This window comes from Protopterus annectens, chromosome 10.part0 (genome assembly GCF_019279795.1).
Source record: "Protopterus annectens isolate FY-2018-M chromosome 10.part0, PAN1.0, whole genome shotgun sequence".
In the NCBI taxonomy this organism is placed as follows: Eukaryota; Metazoa; Chordata; order Ceratodontiformes; family Protopteridae; genus Protopterus; species Protopterus annectens.
The window spans coordinates 1,123,942,092-1,123,959,750 of NC_056744.1; the positions used below are offsets into that span (position 1 = coordinate 1,123,942,092).

The 17,659-nt window shown below is 38.1% G+C and overlaps 1 protein-coding gene across 1 annotated transcript in view; it reads left to right on the forward strand.

Annotated features, from left to right (window-relative positions):
- The window catches only part of ST6GALNAC5 (ST6 N-acetylgalactosaminide alpha-2,6-sialyltransferase 5), a 980,118-nt gene that overhangs the window by 6,406 nt on the left and 956,053 nt on the right, over positions 1–17,659 (forward strand). The window lies entirely within an intron of this gene.

The following is a 17,659-nucleotide window of genomic DNA, read 5'->3' on the forward strand; positions in this document are numbered from 1 at the left end:
TATTACATTTTTAATGAAATAAGAGAGGAACACTTTCTACCCATCTCACTTTTATCACATTGCTAAAATGAGCAACTTCCAAAAGATCTCCCCTCTTCTATCCACTTTTCTTTATCTTGTTATTCTACTTTATTCTTTCTCTATCTAACAATACTAATGCAATGTCTTTTTTGATTTATTACTGAAAGTGAATTTTACTTCTGGTGTTTTGTTATATTACTTTTTACTGCTTTAATGAATACTTGAGCTGTACATAGTAAATTGAGCTTATGTATTAGTTGTAGTAAACAAAGCTATTGTAACTGTTTATTTTTAGTAAAACTGTAAATTTGTTTGGAGAATTTCTCCTCAGTTCTCCACTGAAAATGGGCCCCTGGTTCAGTTGGACCAACCCAGTTAACACATGTCAATAAGTAAATAAAAGGGACAGCAGCATATGTGGTTCTTTTATAATGTAAATGATCTGAACAGTCTTTACGTAGTTCACCATGCCGTATCCTGCTGTATGACCTGCGTAAATAACAGCTACTAGTACTGTTAGTAGCGCTGCATTCGTTTTTATTCTTTAACCTTGTTAGTCCCACTAGGCTAGCGGCCTCTGTTTTTTTTTGTAGGAGACATCCTCATGCCTTTCAGAAATAGTGAGAGTAAAGTCAATGTGAAAAAATAAATTGATGTAGCATCACATTTCCTGTGTATAACACTCGTACTTAATTGCCTGCATATTAGTCATATGTATGCAGTATGTAATAAAACATAATCTCTAGGAAGAATTGCATCACAGTAACCAATTAAACCAGGTGCCCTGTGACCACAGCGGAATCCGTGTATACTTTGTACTTTTAGATACAATTATGTCTGCCTCAACTCATCCAACTATGATGTTTTATGTGTAGTAGGTATGTACCAACTGCGTATTTTCTTTTTTAAATAGAAGCCTTATGTAGGTTTCATATAATATTTTGAGAATGAGTTGTCATTTGGTGATTCTGTACTCTAGTGGAAAGTTTTAAATTTTTTTAATTTGATATATTTTCTGGTAATGTTTTAGTAATTTATGTTTAAGTTGTTTCGTTAGTATGCTACTAGTTCTGTTCTAGTTTTCTATTGAGTTAGGCTGTATTTTTCATTTCAGATCAGTCATGTTGGAATTGTTATTTTTTAATTTGACTGGTTGTCGTTTTCTGTAGTTTATTTATTGTATTCCTTCTTTTCCCTTTGCATTTTATTTGCCTGTTTTTTTTTTTTGTTTTTTTTTCTGGAACTTTTTGTTTTGATAGATGGATATGTATACATGTATATCTAAACTATCAAAAAAACAAAAAAGTTCAAAACATTGAATGGAAACTGTGAATGCCTGCATATTAATTAGGCATAAATGTCTAATGTGTTGAACAAATTCAGCAGATTTGACATTTATGTCGAATATTGAACTTGACGTCAGTGTAGGTACAAACGTAAGTTAAACTCCTACACTGGCATTCACATTTTAGCAAAGGGGAAAGACCTCCTGCACCCCTCTGTGGGGGTTGTGCCCCTCCAAACTATATATTCCATCTCCGAGATCGGAGCTACAGTGGGGGAAGGGATACATTTCCCAATCAGCACTGTATCACAATCTCTACACTTAGTATCGAGTACATATTAGCGAATGCAGAGTTGCATTCGCTATTTACTCTCACGCTCATAACTTTAGGCAACACGGAAATCGGTCAACTGCCATTCGTCATTTCTGTGTTCACCGAACCCATCTTCAACATTTTAATAGTAAACCATATCCATATATAAATATGTATACTGTGATGACTGGAAGTATGGCCAGCCATGCCAGAAGAAATAATGCAGTGGATTTGTAACATATACCAACACAGCTAGCTGGAATTTTGTAAATATGTCATTTCTATATCAAACTGACTTGTACAGATGCATATACTAAAAATGTATCAACAGTGTGCCCTGCTGGAGGGAAAATAAATGTACATGTATTATTGTAACTGAATCAAATGTATATGTTTCAACAGAAGGAAAAAAGGTTCATCTTAAACTTCAAAATATATCTGAAATTAAATTACTTTATGGGTTAAGCATAAAGATGTTATCTCACAGTATTAAATGGAGCCAGAGACACAATGTCTGTGTTAGAGAATAGGTTGGAGCTCCTGTAGAAAGAAGGGAAGTTTTATTGTTTTACAACTTCCAGCAGATCTGAGCAAAGCTCTTTCTGTGTGTATAATAACATATAGGTGCTGACCAGATGTGATCAGCTCTGAAATAATATTTCAATATTAGCTGGAGATTGCTCTCAGCATTCTGTCTTAAATCTGACAACAAGGACCACTCACCTATCTTGCCTTGTGGTTATAAGTAACACAACTAGGGAACAGTAATTCTCTTTAGACTAGTCAGGAAAATTTAGTGAGACTAAAAATATTGTTTTTCTATTGTGTGAAACTTTCCATCTGTGTTATTTTTTAATATTCACTGTGACTGAAACTCTGGTGTTTACTATAAATTAGATATTTAGTATTTTCTTGTTTTATTATTAAATGTATTTAAACTTCTCATTGTGGGTGATCCTTTTAGAAAGATTTTTGGGAGTATTTGCATATATTTATTTGGTGATAACTACTACACTATTTCACTTTACTCTGGTCACTTCTGAAAGCCTTGCTGTTTGATAAACATTACCATTTGTATTAATATTAATTTCAGTATAATTGGGTACACTTGTAGGAGCCTTAAAGTAGCTGTCAGGGGTTCTGGTGGCAGTGACAGATACCTTATAGTCTGAGCAGAAGGGGGCACAGCAGGTGAGTCTGTGCCAGCCTTTCCCAGGTGTGTGTGCGCGCGCGTGTGTTTGTACATGTGTGCATATCAAACCTCAGTGTGTGTGTGTCAGCTGCTTGGAGCAGGCACATGAAACATTGGTTTCACAGAGCGTTTGTGGGAGGACTTGGCTTAGAACCCTAGCTAAGGACTCAACTCTAAGCCGTGCCTGTGAGGAGTCTTATTGTGGGTCTGGCCATATATAGAGGAACCAGCTCCCGGACTAAGCGTGTTCCCTGGGTGCTCTTAAGGGAAATTGTGCTTGATACAGAGAAGTCTGCATCTGGAAATTCTAAGTGCATCCATTTGTATTCCAAGCGAATGTCCCTCTCCAGTGTCAGTGGTGAGAATTCAGGCTCCTTGATTACTGGCCCAGTGTGGGGATGTCACATATACAGTGGTATGATGGGTGTCATCCATGATCAGAAGCTCTGAGTTACAGACATAATTTATATTGAGGGTTGTCACTGATGTCAGAATGATGAAAGTATGGTCATAGTTATGCAATACTTTGTGTATCAAAGGCCATTCCTACAATGGAAAAAATGAAAGATGTGTAGACGCTCTTGATTGTATCCTCACTGTTTTTTTAACATCCTTCCTCCATAGTTGGGAAACATTTGATACAAGATCTTCCGGGTTGAAAATTCTGAATAACCTCAGCCTTCTTCATAACTTGTAGCCTCCTGAAATATTACAAAGGGGATGTTATTGGGTTCCATGGTTCTCCATATTAGAACATTCAGTGGTTCTCTCACTAAAACATCTGTGGATCGGGGGGTAATGACTACTTGCAATAGCCATCACAAGTTCCACAGCATTAACAAACGACAACATTTCTGTTGTTCCTTTACAGTATCTGGGAAGCTTGTATTTACAAGGTTAGTAGGATGAGCAATTCTATGCTTTCACCTTTAAGCATAGAGTCCTCAATACCAAGGTGACACCATTTTGATCTTTGAAAAGCTGTACAGAGTCTTGCTTCCTGGTACAAAGATAGATGAAGACAGACACTTGCATAAGGGGACATAGCAGCTGCCACCGTCCTTCATAGCAACACAAGTGTGAAGACAGCAGCAACTGCAATTGTTAGAGCCATAAAATAAGCTATGAAACAGCACCATTGCTGTGATGCTGGACAACATTGACAGGCAGAAGAGTCTTCTAAATGACAGTTAAATGAAATGAGCTACAAACATACAGTATGTAGATATACATCGATAAGCTATACGTAGATACATAGGTACATATGCACTGTATATGCATAACAGACACACACACATATGAAACACTAATGACTTAAAACACACATGGCAGAAAGTCAACACCAAAATGTCAAAAACTCCATCAGCACGCCAGTGAGCATGCATTGAGAAGCTACCCCAGTGCATGCAAACTTTGATTATTAGAAAATTGAATAAAAAGGTAACTAGCACAAATGTATATGACAAACTGCTACAGAAATATATACATGTATGTTTGAGTAAACAGCATGTGCCCCCCCACACACGGATGTATACAGTTGTATTTTCTTTTCTTGATATTCCCTGCACGTAATACTGTCATTAAAAATAAACTAGTAAAATGCAATATTCGTGTTTCCGCTTGTCGTGCTTTGTCATGATTATCTCATTTCTACATGTCTACACATCATGACACAATGCTTTTGTCACAAGTAATAGCATTTGAAACAGTAAACTATGCATTTATGAATACATGTTGGTATATACAACAGTGGTATATACAACAGTGTATGTCTACGCATGTGCGTGTTTGTGTGTCTGTGTGTTTATTTCCCTAAAACTGAAACATAGTTGTCTGTAGTTTATATATACTATAATGTATAGTTGAATAAGATATAGGCATAGCTATGTCACTCAGGATTTTCATCTAAGTGAATGGTGCAGCATTCTTTCAGTACAGTACTCCAACTCAGAATTAGTACAGTACCTTAGTATTGAGTATAGAGTGCGTCCTGTACAGTAGTACCATTCAGAATTAGTACAGTACCCTGGTGAACAGTATAGAGTGCTTCCTGTACAGAATTACTTCTCAGAATTAGTTCAGTACCCTGGTGAATAGTATTGAGGGCTTCCTGTACAATAGTTAAAAATAAAAACATGGATAATACAGCCAACATCTCACTTGAATACACTTTATTAAATAAGGGAGTTCTTCCTATACCCATACAACAGGACTTCATCATAGTATTGCTATACACTAATCCCTCAATTAAAATACTATACTTCAACCAATCTTGGCAGTCTATTTAACATACCACAAATAAAACATGAGCACAATTTAAAGAAACATCACCTTTTAAGCAGTCAGTAAAAGATTCAATAAAAAGATTTCATGGAAATAATATAACCTATATTGTATATTAATCATTTTATAAAATTAACTATGTGAATGTGTATTATTTAATTATAATTACAAACCCTTAGCCTTTCTCTTCAATAAACAAACCTAACGAAAGAAAATAAGTTATTCCTGTGCTGATAGATGCATTAAGCCTCACCTGTCATATCAATTCCTTAAATTCTAAAAGGGTTTCAGAATTGCCCATCATGCGCATGCATGAACTTTTCAAATTTGGGGCAACTGACAGTGCCTGTATAGAGTGTTGCTAGATTTGTTCTTCCTTATATCATACATATGTTCTCTTCCTCTTTCCCTTAATTTTCTATTAGTTTTCCCCACATAGAATGCATTACGTGAGTAGCAACTGGCAAGATATACCATGTGCGTGGTATTACGTTTGCATCTGCTGGGGCATGGGATCATACTATCAAAACTATGAACCACTATGTAAGGATCTTCATGTCTTAACTCTGCAGAATTTACAACACCCACATTCCTCATAGCTCCTTGCCCAAAATTCACATTCATTTTATGGGTATTATTCTCCAACAAACTTTTAATATTTCTCCCTTTGTTGAATACAGTCCTAGGTAATGAACACAACATCCTTTTGCTCTAATCAGGGAGTATAAGATTCTAGTTATGTTTTACAGAACTAATATATCTATATACATTTGTGCTATAAGGAATAGTAAACACAGGAATGGGAGTACCAACACTTTTTGTACTTCCTAATTCTGCAACGTCTGATCACTTAGGGATTCGATCTTTAAAATAGATGCAAACTGATCAAGTCGAAGGCTGGAAATTTCAACCTTAATGTTCTTCAGAAGATTAACTTGATAACCTCTTTCTATGAACATACAAATCAGATGAACTTCTTTGTTAAACACAGTATCATCGGATATCAGCCTCAAATCTCACCATCTGATCCTTGACGACGGTCTTTCTCTGATGGGATGAATGACAACTACTATATTGTAAGTAGGAGTTAGACTTTTATCTTTTCTATATATAGTGGATGTATAACATCCATACAACTTATTATTCAGGAGAATGTCCAAGTTGTTAATCCTAGTACTATCAATTACATAGGTAAACTTCCATTGTTCCAATTTAGAACGAAATTCATCCAACTGTTAAGCTGTGCCTTTCCATAAAATCATATCATCTGAAAACCTATAATATCCATGCACCAAGGCCAAAAATTCAGATGTGAATACAACCCTCTTTCCAGACAGCTGAAACTACATTGGTGTAGAAAGGGTTGCATGCTGCGCCCACAGCCACACCTAATACCTGATGAAATTCTTCACCTTAAAAATGTATATAGTTGTTTGTCAACTTCATGTCTAAAACTGAAGTTAATACTTCATATGTCTGGGATGGGTACAGATGTATGGTCACTCAAAAAGCTTGAAAACCATTGTAAACCAGTGTTGTGGGGAATAAATGGAAAGTAAATCTGCAACATCTGTAGTAAAAATAACATTTTCATTATACTGTAAGTTATTTATTTATTTATTTATTTGGGTGGCACAGTGGTGCAGTGGTTAACATTGTCGCCTCACAGCAAGAGGTTCTCCGGTTTGATTCTCGGCTGGGCTGCCTTCTGTGTGGAGTTTGCATGTTCTCCCTGTGTTCGCGTGGGTTTCCTCCGGGTACTCCGGTTTCCTTCCACATTCCAAAGACATGCATCTGGAGAATTTCTCCCCGGGCCTCCGCTGAAAACAGGCTCTGTGGAACCTAGTCGGACATTCCCGGTCAACAAATGTTAAATAAATAAATAAATTTAAAGTCTCAAGAAGATGCCATGAATCACTCAAAATGTAGGATTTAGATTCCAAAAACTCCCTTACACTTAAAATCAATGTATTTAGCCAAAGGTTAGGTTTTTGAACCTTTTAATTGAACCAATCGGCTTCAAGTGTAGATTCTGAGTACACTTATGAATTTTGGGAATACCAGCAGCAGAAGCAATAATTTGGTTAGAAACATTTAAATACTGCCATACTCCATGATGCCCTGTAAAACCAGGTCAAGGAGAATAAAATCCACCTTAGCATATGTAATGTTAATTTCACTAATCAAAACTCTTCTATATGTTATTTCATTAGATAACAATTCAAACTTTCTGGCGGAGTAATCAAAACTATCCATAACCACCCCCCCCATGTCCGGTTTCATAACTCTAAGCTGTCTAAAACTCACAAGGATATTTAAGATGGCTGTCTCCTCTTGGGTCAAATTGTCTGGACAGTTTGACAAAATTGTTTTGTAAAATGATTTCCATAGACTGCATGATAAAATTAACATATTATTCAATTCTGTCAATTCATGAATAGCTTCATAAAATTACTCCAAGCCTTCATGGTGTGGTATGGATGTAAAATGGAGAGACAGCTGAGAAAGCGGATATATACACATGTATGCGATTTCTAAGGACAACATTAACAATGCATTCTTTTAAACATTATCAGAAATGTCAAGGTTTTGCCAAATTCAAATTTGGAGGTAGTGTTGCTGCGGTAGCGTTGTCACCACACAGCAAGACGTTGTCGCGTTCGACTCTCGGCTAGTGCTTCTTCTGTGTGGAAGCATGCGTGAATGGGCATGCCTTCGTTGAAGGTTGTGCATCAGGGCTGGTAACTCTGCAAGTAAAACTCCACTACCAAACATTAGCAGACCGGAGTTACGCTGCAGCGATCCCTAATTGGGATAAGCCGAAAGACGCAACAACAAGATATCATACCAAGAAATCCTAGAGGAGGATGGTGGGAGCAGGAATTAGAAAGGAGAGAATTGTTTTGGCAATTTCGACACAGTACTACCAGGGCTAAATGAGAACTTGTCTATTTTACCTGTTTTAAAACTTAGAGCACAAGAATTATAGGTGGTTACGTTTTTGAAATGACTAATATAGAACTGTATACATGGTAAATTTGAAAGGATGCCAGTATTAAGAATAGGCTGGAAGATCAGTACTTGGTGCTGAGAGTGATGTTATATAGTAGCAAATTTTATTTAACTTGGTCTTAAGAATTTTATTAACATTGTACCATTTCATTCAAATATCTGTGTTAATTACATGTTTTACGGTTTAAGCATATTTTAACGTTTCATTAAAGCTTATCTGTGTTTTATAATGAAGGTTTTTCATTAAGTTTCAGAGTACAGTTAGAGCAAGGTCCCCTTAAGAAACAAGTTTAGCTTATTTTATGAATGGAAGACAACTGATCAATTAAATGAAATTAAGGCAACCTATTTAAACTAACTTTAACTGTAGCAAAATGATACTGAAGAAGTCCCAATAAACAGAGGGACAAATGCGCTTAACCCGTTTTCGTATTTTTTATATAATTTGGAATAAATACTTTTTGCTTTTAAAAATGGACTGGATAAATAATTATTGGAAGTATTGGAGTGCTTGCTGTGTTTATACATTGAGTGGTAACCTTGTTATTTAACTGTTTGGGTTTTGGCTACTACAAATACACTGTTTGGGATTGAATTCTAGGAGGAAGTCATTAACAAAGAAAGAGAAGATAACTTAGAACAGATGCTTGTGATACACCTGCATTAAGTTTACTAGCAGTAGGGTCTGTCTTTTAGATGACACTATTTTCTAGTTTCAAAGATATCTCCAAAACTGAGTCTTTTGAGTTTGAGAAGAAAGATAGTTGACCATTTCAAAAACCCTTTGTCATGTCAGCAAAGAGTTGCAGTAATGTCCCTCATTCAGGTTGCAAAAAATGGTATCTGTAAGCATTACCAGGTCAGTAAAGGTACTAAAAGCATTGCAAAAACATTGCTGTGCATCGGATAACAGACCATATCCGTTAATGTTAAATAGTTTCTTCTTTTCAGATATTTTGGTAATAGATCTATAATCCTACAACCCATAAAGAGAAGTGACTTTAGGTACAGGGATTATAACTGCATGCTTGAATGCTGGTGTGACAATACTTGAGATGAGAGAGAGAGGTTAAAGATATGAGTAAAGGGTTTTGTGAATTTTTTTTTTTTTTTGCTGCAAGCCTTAAGAAGATAGGACAAAGATTGCTAGATTTTTAGATCCCAAATTTTTCAGTTTGAAAAGAGACTTGGCCTGTCTTACTGAAATTTCAGATAAGTGAAAGGTTGCTGCATTCAAGTCTAGAGTATATATATATATATATATATATATATATATATATATAAAGGGATGAAAGTTGTTGGTAGGTGAGAAAATTGTTGGAAAGACTTTACTTATGTTGGTTATGCTGGAATACAAAAATGACCATAATCATTAGCAAAAGTGGAGTGATTCAATGTCATTGGTTCATTCTCAGTATATGAAGTGTTACTTAATGCCTCTGTTTTATTGCTTTATAAATCTGATTGTGTCCAAACATTTTGCTTTGTGATTCTGTCTAGGGCACAGAGCTTTTCAAGTATTTGTCACAATTCTTGTTTCTTAACTTAAACTCTGAGAAGTTTGTTGTAGTTTTGTATTTGGGGGATTCCTTTTCCAGTTCTTCCAGGCTAAATCTCTGTCTTTAAATTTGTTTTTAATATCCACTGAATGCCATGGATAGCACTGTGATCTAAGTCTTCTTTTGTAAGAGGTTACAGTGTATCCTGAATTGTGATCCATTTTGTGTTGAACATTCGATGGGTTCAGACATGCAGAGGAGGCCAAACTATACCACTGAGGGTGTTTTGATTAGGTATTGTATTATTAGTGAAAAGATCTGCCTTTTAATTATTTGAGGATTTTTTTTATATGTCAAGTGACCAAATAGATTTAATGGGATGATTGTTCACTCACAGCATTGAGGAGTATTTCAGTGTGAAGACACCTATTTTGTATGCTGGTTATTACTGGCTCGTGTGGAGCTGTAGCCAGTTCTCAGATTGGATCAATAAAAACTTGTGTTGTTTGAGACAGGATAAACTGATGCAGCATTTATTCGGAGGAAGAGAGTTTATTCCTGATAGCTTTGATATGGACATCTCCTCCAAGAATAACTGTAACAATATGTACACCTTTGGGGAACATATGTTGTAGAGTTTTGTGTAAGACAGAGACATAGGAGGGTGGGGATCTAAACTGTCCCAGTCCATTGCTGAGTATGTCCATGTAATGTGACGTCATCTGTAGTATGAGAATTAGTGCTATCCACAATTGTAGCTGAGGAATTCCGTTTGATTATAATTGAAGGACAGCCACCACCATATCTAAAACTTGGTCTGTAAGGTTCATAGGTGTTTAATAGGCTAACCACAAGGACCTTTTTAAGCCTAGCCATGTATCCCAAACCTCTGACAAGTTCTTATACCCTTGATAAGTGTAACCATGGGCCTGAGAGATGAACCATTTATAGGTTACATGTTTACGTCAGAGATATAGTTGCAAAACCAGGGATGAATTTCTGGTTTCCCATCCAATTGTCCAAGTTGCACTTGAATTGGATTAGGGAGGAACTCTGCTTCACATGGATGGGGAGCCTTTTCCATAGGTGGGGTAGTCTCTGAGATACATACCTGTCTCTCCAGCAGGTCCTATTTATATCACCAGCAAGGTTTAAGTCTTTAGAATGGGTAATTCTGGCGCCGCTTGTTTTGTGGATATGCAAGAGGTCCATCAGAGTGGGGTCTGACAATGCCTTGTATGCCAGGCGTAGATCTCTCTTCAAAAGCCTGTAGGAGACAGAATACAGGGATAACACCTTGAGACAGTCTGCATAGGATATACAGTATTACTTATGCCCTGTATTCTTTTAGTGAGGAACCTCTGTGGACATTCCAGTTGTTGGATATGCCTGGTTAGGTACATACCAAAGGGGGCATTATACTCTTAAGTCTGATGAATGCCAAATACAGTGGAACAATGACTTCCTTAGACTTAGATGCCATACCTCTGTTTATAAGTTGCGCAACACAGAATGATTTCCTCACCACTGTGGACATGTGGTGATCAAAGGCTAGATTACAATCTATGTGTGTCCCTAACTACTGGGTCAACTCTAAGGGATGTGTTGTCAATATGGTATTTACCATGGATGGATGACTTCCCAAATGCATTTCTTGGCATTTAGTTTTATTCCATGACTCTGACATCAGTTGTTTGTCTGTGTCAGCCCTTCTTGGAGAACATTTGTGTCAGTGTGAGATTCAATGACGGCTCCTAATTTGTAATCATCTGCAAATTTAGTCAGCCAGAGACCACTTACAATGGCCTTGACTTTGGAGAAGTAAATGCCAAAAAGGAATGGTCTAAGGACTGATCCCTGAGGGACTCCACTTCTGAATGGCCTCTTGGTAGAGGTGGCCTCCCAATTTCTAACTTCCTGAGTCCTGTGAGTCAGTTGGCTATCCACTGGGTGACATACAGATTTGTACCTAACCTCCTGAGTTTGTCAACAATGCCTGAGTGCAGTATTGTGTCAAATGCCTTGGCCAGGTCAAAATAGGCAATGTGAACAATTTTTCCCTCGTCCATTGCCTTGGTGATCTTCTCAAAGAATTCCACCAGGCTGAGTAGGCATGATTTGCTCTTGACGAAACCAAACTGGGGTGGGTCCAGTATCTGGAGGTTTACTAAATCTCCATTGATCATTTCTATGATAATTCTTTTCATGGCTTTACATATAAGACCAGTGAGACTTGTGGGTCTGTAGATGACCCACCTTTGTACAGAGGGATGACTGTTGCCTTTCTCGATTCATGAGGCATGAAGTCTGTGTGGAGGCTACAATTAAATAGTAATTCCAGAGGCCCTGATAGGTCATGTTTCATGATATTTAGACTGCATCCTGGGATACTGCCTGGGCCCATTGATGTGTTTCTTGGTCTTTGAGAGAGCATTAAGGACCTGTTCCCTAGTGATAGTAACATGAGTTATATTTAATGATATTTCCTGAGAGAAGGTTGAGGGGGAGAGAAGAGTAAGGTTTGCTATATCTTCTGGCTCAGTATAAGTGGATCCATTTACAATGAGCTCGGCACACAATTGTGTATTGCTTTGAGGTTGTGGACCTAGCATAGTTGTCATGTTTTATATAGGACAGTTACTATAAATATATATAAGTAGAGGGCATGTTTTATATAGGACAGTTACTATAAATATATATAAGTAGAGACATCCATCAGTCTTCAACCAAATTTCTGATATACAAGTATATGAAGATTTTCTGTTAACAACCATGTTTCAAGACACTTCCATTGTTTAAGACTGCATGCATTAAGGGAAGCAATTTTAAGATTTTTATTTCTGATATATGTGACTGGTTTCTGTAATTGAGGAATTAGTCAACTGGGTCCTAGGTTTGAATATCTCCTGAAAGTGTACATTTGAGTAGGAGATGGTGACGTTTTCAGAGAAGGCCCTTAATTTTTGGGATAAGCATTGGTGACCTCTGTAGGAGTATGTACTGAAAAAATTAAATTAAGAAATTGTTTCCTAGTAGCATAAGTGAGTTTATTGCTGATGTCAATCAGTAGATTGTGTATTTTTATTTGCAAGTAGTAGGCCTGAGTAGGGTTGGGGGTTCCTGACATGGATGAGAAAGAGGCAAAGTGCCTCTAATGAATAGACTGAAGGCTAACATGACAGACAAAATAGTAAGGCAGGAGGCTACAGAAAGTGTTTAAGAGACTAAAAAGTGGCATTATGAGTCTGCAAGATAGTTGGAGTTAAAAATAGTAAAGGCTGAGATAGAGAATTGATGAAGAAATGTATCTGATATATAGTAGGTAATATAACAGGGTAATGGAGGTAGACAGATGTGGTAAAATGGAGAAAAAGGGCTGGTAGGAGACCATGACAGTATGTAGTTTAGCAATGTCTTTTCCATCTCTAAAAAGTAGAGGAGGAAGGGGGACTAAAATAAATACTCCAGCCATGGGCTCAAGCTCAATGCCAAGAAATGTATTGTTATCCCCTTTGGGAAAAAACATGTATCCATGAATTACCATATAGGTGGCAGTACACTAAACACAGAAAGTGTGATAAGAGACTTAGGGACACAGGTGGACAGTGGTCTCACCTTCAATAACAGTCAGGAAATCCTTCTATGTGGCACACCTCATCACGAAGGGCTTTTCATCCAGAAAAAAGGAGGTCATTGTCCCACTGTACTCCTCCCTCATTAGACCCATTATAGAATACAACGCCCCATTTGGTATGTACCTCTCAAGACATCTGCAACAACTGGAAAGGCCTCAGAAATACCTCACTAAAAGAATCACAGGCCTAAAGCAGATGCCCTATGCTGACCGTCTAAAAAAACTCCAGCTATACTCTGTCGCATATCGTCTACTCAGAGGCGATCTCTGCTTAATATACAAGGCCATGTCAAACCCAGAGCTGTTGGACATGCTACACTTAAAGAAATCCCAATCCCTCAGAGCTACATGCTCCAGGGATCTAAACCTTGTCATCACAATAAACAAAACATGCTGGAGGGATAGGTTCCTGACCCAGAGACTCCCCAGACTCTGGAATAGATTGCCCATACATGTCAAGCAGAGTGCCTCTTTGGACCTCTTCAAGAGGAACCTTGATGATTGGATGGGAGAAAGGAAATTCACCCCAGGGATCACATCAGTTGCCCTGCTAGACAGGGGTCCAGGAAAGTAAATAATGTGGAAAGAAATAGCCAGGGAATTGTTATGGCTTGGCTTGTATAGGCCCTAGGGCTGATAGCCTAGCACCAACCTATGAACCTATGAATAAATGTTGCCAATGCTGTAAATCCAGTCTATTTCATTTAATTAAAAAGGTAGAAGCTCCAGACAGAAGATCGTCTTGGTAGCTGGGTCTAATGGGTCTATATTGAATGTTCAAACATTCAAAATTCTGAGTGTCATATGGTCGACAACATATGATCGGATTTTTGAATGTTCGAACGTTGTAATGGAGATCTCCGTACAGTGCGGAATGGGAAGATTTCCCTTTTCTGCACTTTAGTGCAATCTCGGAGTTGGTATATTTAAGAAGCGGGTGGTGTGGGGGGTCTGGGGGGGGGGCTTTCTCCCCTGCTTAGAATGTTCAGGTAGGTGTTTTGTATAGTTTTGTTTACTTATTAGATGTTCAACTTTTGAAAGTTTGACCATATGGTGTTGACCATATGACAGTATAACTTTTAAAAGTTTGTTTATCTAATATAGACCCTTGGTAGCTGATAAAGTATACTATGTCATAAAATAAACTGAAAGTGCAACTTGTATTTGCTCCCTAGTCTAACAGTTAAAATGACCAGTTGAGAGAAAGACCACAGTCTGTTACCTGGGTTATTCCAGAAGAAGTATAGATGTTTTAATAGCTAGGAATAAAAATAAATTGCAGGCTATTTACACTTGGACAGTAAAGGTGTCTGACCAAGAGATAAAAAGGGATATCAGCCACCAAGACTGTGTGCATAGGTTATGTTATAGAGCCTAACTACTGCTTACACAGTATAAACAGTAAAGGAGCTAATAAGTGAAGGAATTCATCCTATATGCCACGTAGGCCATCAGTCATCTAAAGTGCTGGTGTTGGCAACGAAAGCCAAAGAGGAAAAAAGACCTAGTAAAAGAAAAGATGAACAACTTATGTACTACCCAAGCTTTGTGCAAAGGTTAACTCGCACAACCTTTCTACTGCCTAGATTATTTTAATAATTGTATAAAGGCTAAATTACTAAAGACATAAGCAAAGCTCAAAGGTGTAAAGAGTGGGGTGAGAATAGGAGGAGGGATCCAGTAAATGAAGAAGTAGGAGAAAAGCAAAGACAGGCTTATCTGAGACAAGTTGTGTTTAACCATAATTACTACTATAGTAGTGTATTCCTCTAAGCCAAAACTGTACAAAGGAAGAAGGAAGGGAATTGTGCACACAAGTGTAGCCTGCGTGGTTACTTCAGCTGAAAAGTACCTCTTGTATCAGCAAGTAATGTTGCAGAACAAAATGGTGGTTTCAGTGCTGATGTACAAGTTAACACAGGGTGCATTTCCTGTCCTAAATATTTTGTCATATTTGAAGTGCAGTGTTTGAGCTTTGTTACTTTACCACTTTGTTTTATTTTGATATCAGAGATGCATTCTGACTAGTCTTGTTCAGTTTGTAATGAATATATATTTAACTTTGTCATGCAGCCAGTGAAATTAGTCGCATTCTTCATTGCTAACTCTAGAGCATGCAGAGCTTTACCAATAGCAAAGAACTGTCTTTTCAGGTAGCATGAAGAAATGACAGCAGCAGAGAGGTGGTATTAAACAGTCCTTTACAGAATCAGACCAAGCTTTTTAGTCTAAGGTAATACACTCATTATAACCAGAAGACTGATTAGATTGCAAGGCAGAAATAACCTAAATATGGAAAAAAATCCAGATATTTTCACCCCCCCCCAAAAAAAATGGTGATTTATATTTCAGATGTTTAAAGCAGCAAGCTGTATGCTTTTACTGATGAACACTGCTCCAGAGTTGCAAACCTGATCATCCTGACATTACTTTATATGGTGCTGCTTAGAATATAATCATTAAAGGGTTTGTTGCCATGGATATGAACTTTCCCACTATCTCCTTTACAAGCTTGGTGGATATGGGCATCCTAAAGCAATATAGAAATTATCATGTTTACTGACAAAATTCTCAAACTGTGAGAGATGTATTTACACAATGTCACTGGAGACAAAGCTGTCACATTAAAACTCCTCGTATCAGTGAGTACACATGCTGCACCCATCACACACACAGTACAAAGCAGACAGACCCACATATGCCGTCACACTTAAAGGCAACCTTCCTAAACCTCAAAGATGACCTAGATGAAGAACACATAACAAATTCCCTCAGCAACCCTAAATGCACTCTTTTTCAAAAGAATACCCACATCAGTACTTAGACGCATCTTATAGGCCCTCTGCTTCTAAGCCCATAAGGCAAGTCATGACACAGTCCAACATTCTGGTCATTGCAGACTCCACTGTGAGAAGATATCTCTCTCATCAGGCTGAGTAAGAAGAAAGTTATGGTCAGTTGCTTATCAGGGGCCAGGATCTATCACATTATGATTGCACTCAGGTCAATGGATCACAAATAACAGTATGACTCGTTCATAGTCCATGTGGGTGTAAATGACCTGAAACGTACAGTACCTCCCTAGACTATATGAAGGGAGACATCAGGGAGCTCTGTGTCCTAGATTAGTGTGAGTCTAACATTGAGCAACATGTTATCTTCTTCAAGGATGATGCCGCAATACGAACAGTAGATGAGTGACTTTTAGTAATTGGCTTACTTTCTGCTGTCATCCAAATAGGGGCTGCAGTATTTCTCAGCATGAAAGGAGATGGTAAACAGATGCACTGTTTTGCAAGGAAAGGTCTGCACCTCTCCTGTTTATGCTTTTAAATATTAACTAAAACATAGTCCTTCACCATAGTAACTTTTTAGGCAATGCCAGACTGAATGTAGTTCCAACACAGCAAATCAAAACCAAGACAGTCTAAAGGTGTTACTGCTCAATGCTAGGAGTCTAAACAAGAAATTCCACCCCTACAAGCTCTTCTCACCCTAGCCAATGTTGAAATCTGTGCAGTCACTGAAAGATGGTTTAAAGCTGCAGAGAGCACACAGACAGTGCAAGGCTATAACACCTTCCACCCATTTAGACCAGCTACTACAAAGAAAAGGGCTAAATGTGGAGGCATCAAATATATCTCAAGGCTGGTCAAACAGGACAATACACTTGAGCTTCTCCATGTTCAAATCACCATAGGCAAAATCCAAAACCACTTCCTTGCAAGCTATAGATTCTCCCTATGACCTAGGAAACCCATAACATGTATTTAAGCTTACTGGCAACACTCGCATTCCAATCTAATGCCATATTCATGGGTAACTTTAATTACTTGGCTGTTAACTGGGAATTATATACAACTCCAAACATGCAGACATGGAATATAATCTCCATGGACCAGATGTAAATACATCAGCCAGGGTGCTTTCTGGGTCTGGTCCTCACTTATATGGGAGAGTGCTTTCTGGGTTTGGTCCTCACTAATATGGGAGGGTGCTTTCTGGGCCTGGTCCTCACTAATATGGGAGGGTGCTTTCTGGGCCTGGTCCTCACTAATATGGGAGGGTGCTTTCTGGGCCTGGTCCTCACTAATATGGGAGGGTGCTTTCTGGGCCTGGTCCTCACTAATATGGGAGATATGGGAGAGTGCTTTCTGGGCCTGGTCCTCACTAATATGGGAGAGTGCTTTCTGGGCCTGGTCCTCACTAATATGGGAGAGTGCTTTCTGGGCCTGGTCCTCACTAATGTGGGAGAGTGCTTTCTGAGTCTGGTCCTCATTAATATGGGAGATATGGGAGAGTGCTTTCTGGGCCTGGTCCTCACTAATATGGGAGAGTGCTTTCTGGGCCTGGTCCTCACTAATATGGGAGAGTGCTTTCTGGGCCTGGTCCTCACTAATATGGGAGAGTGCTTTCTGGG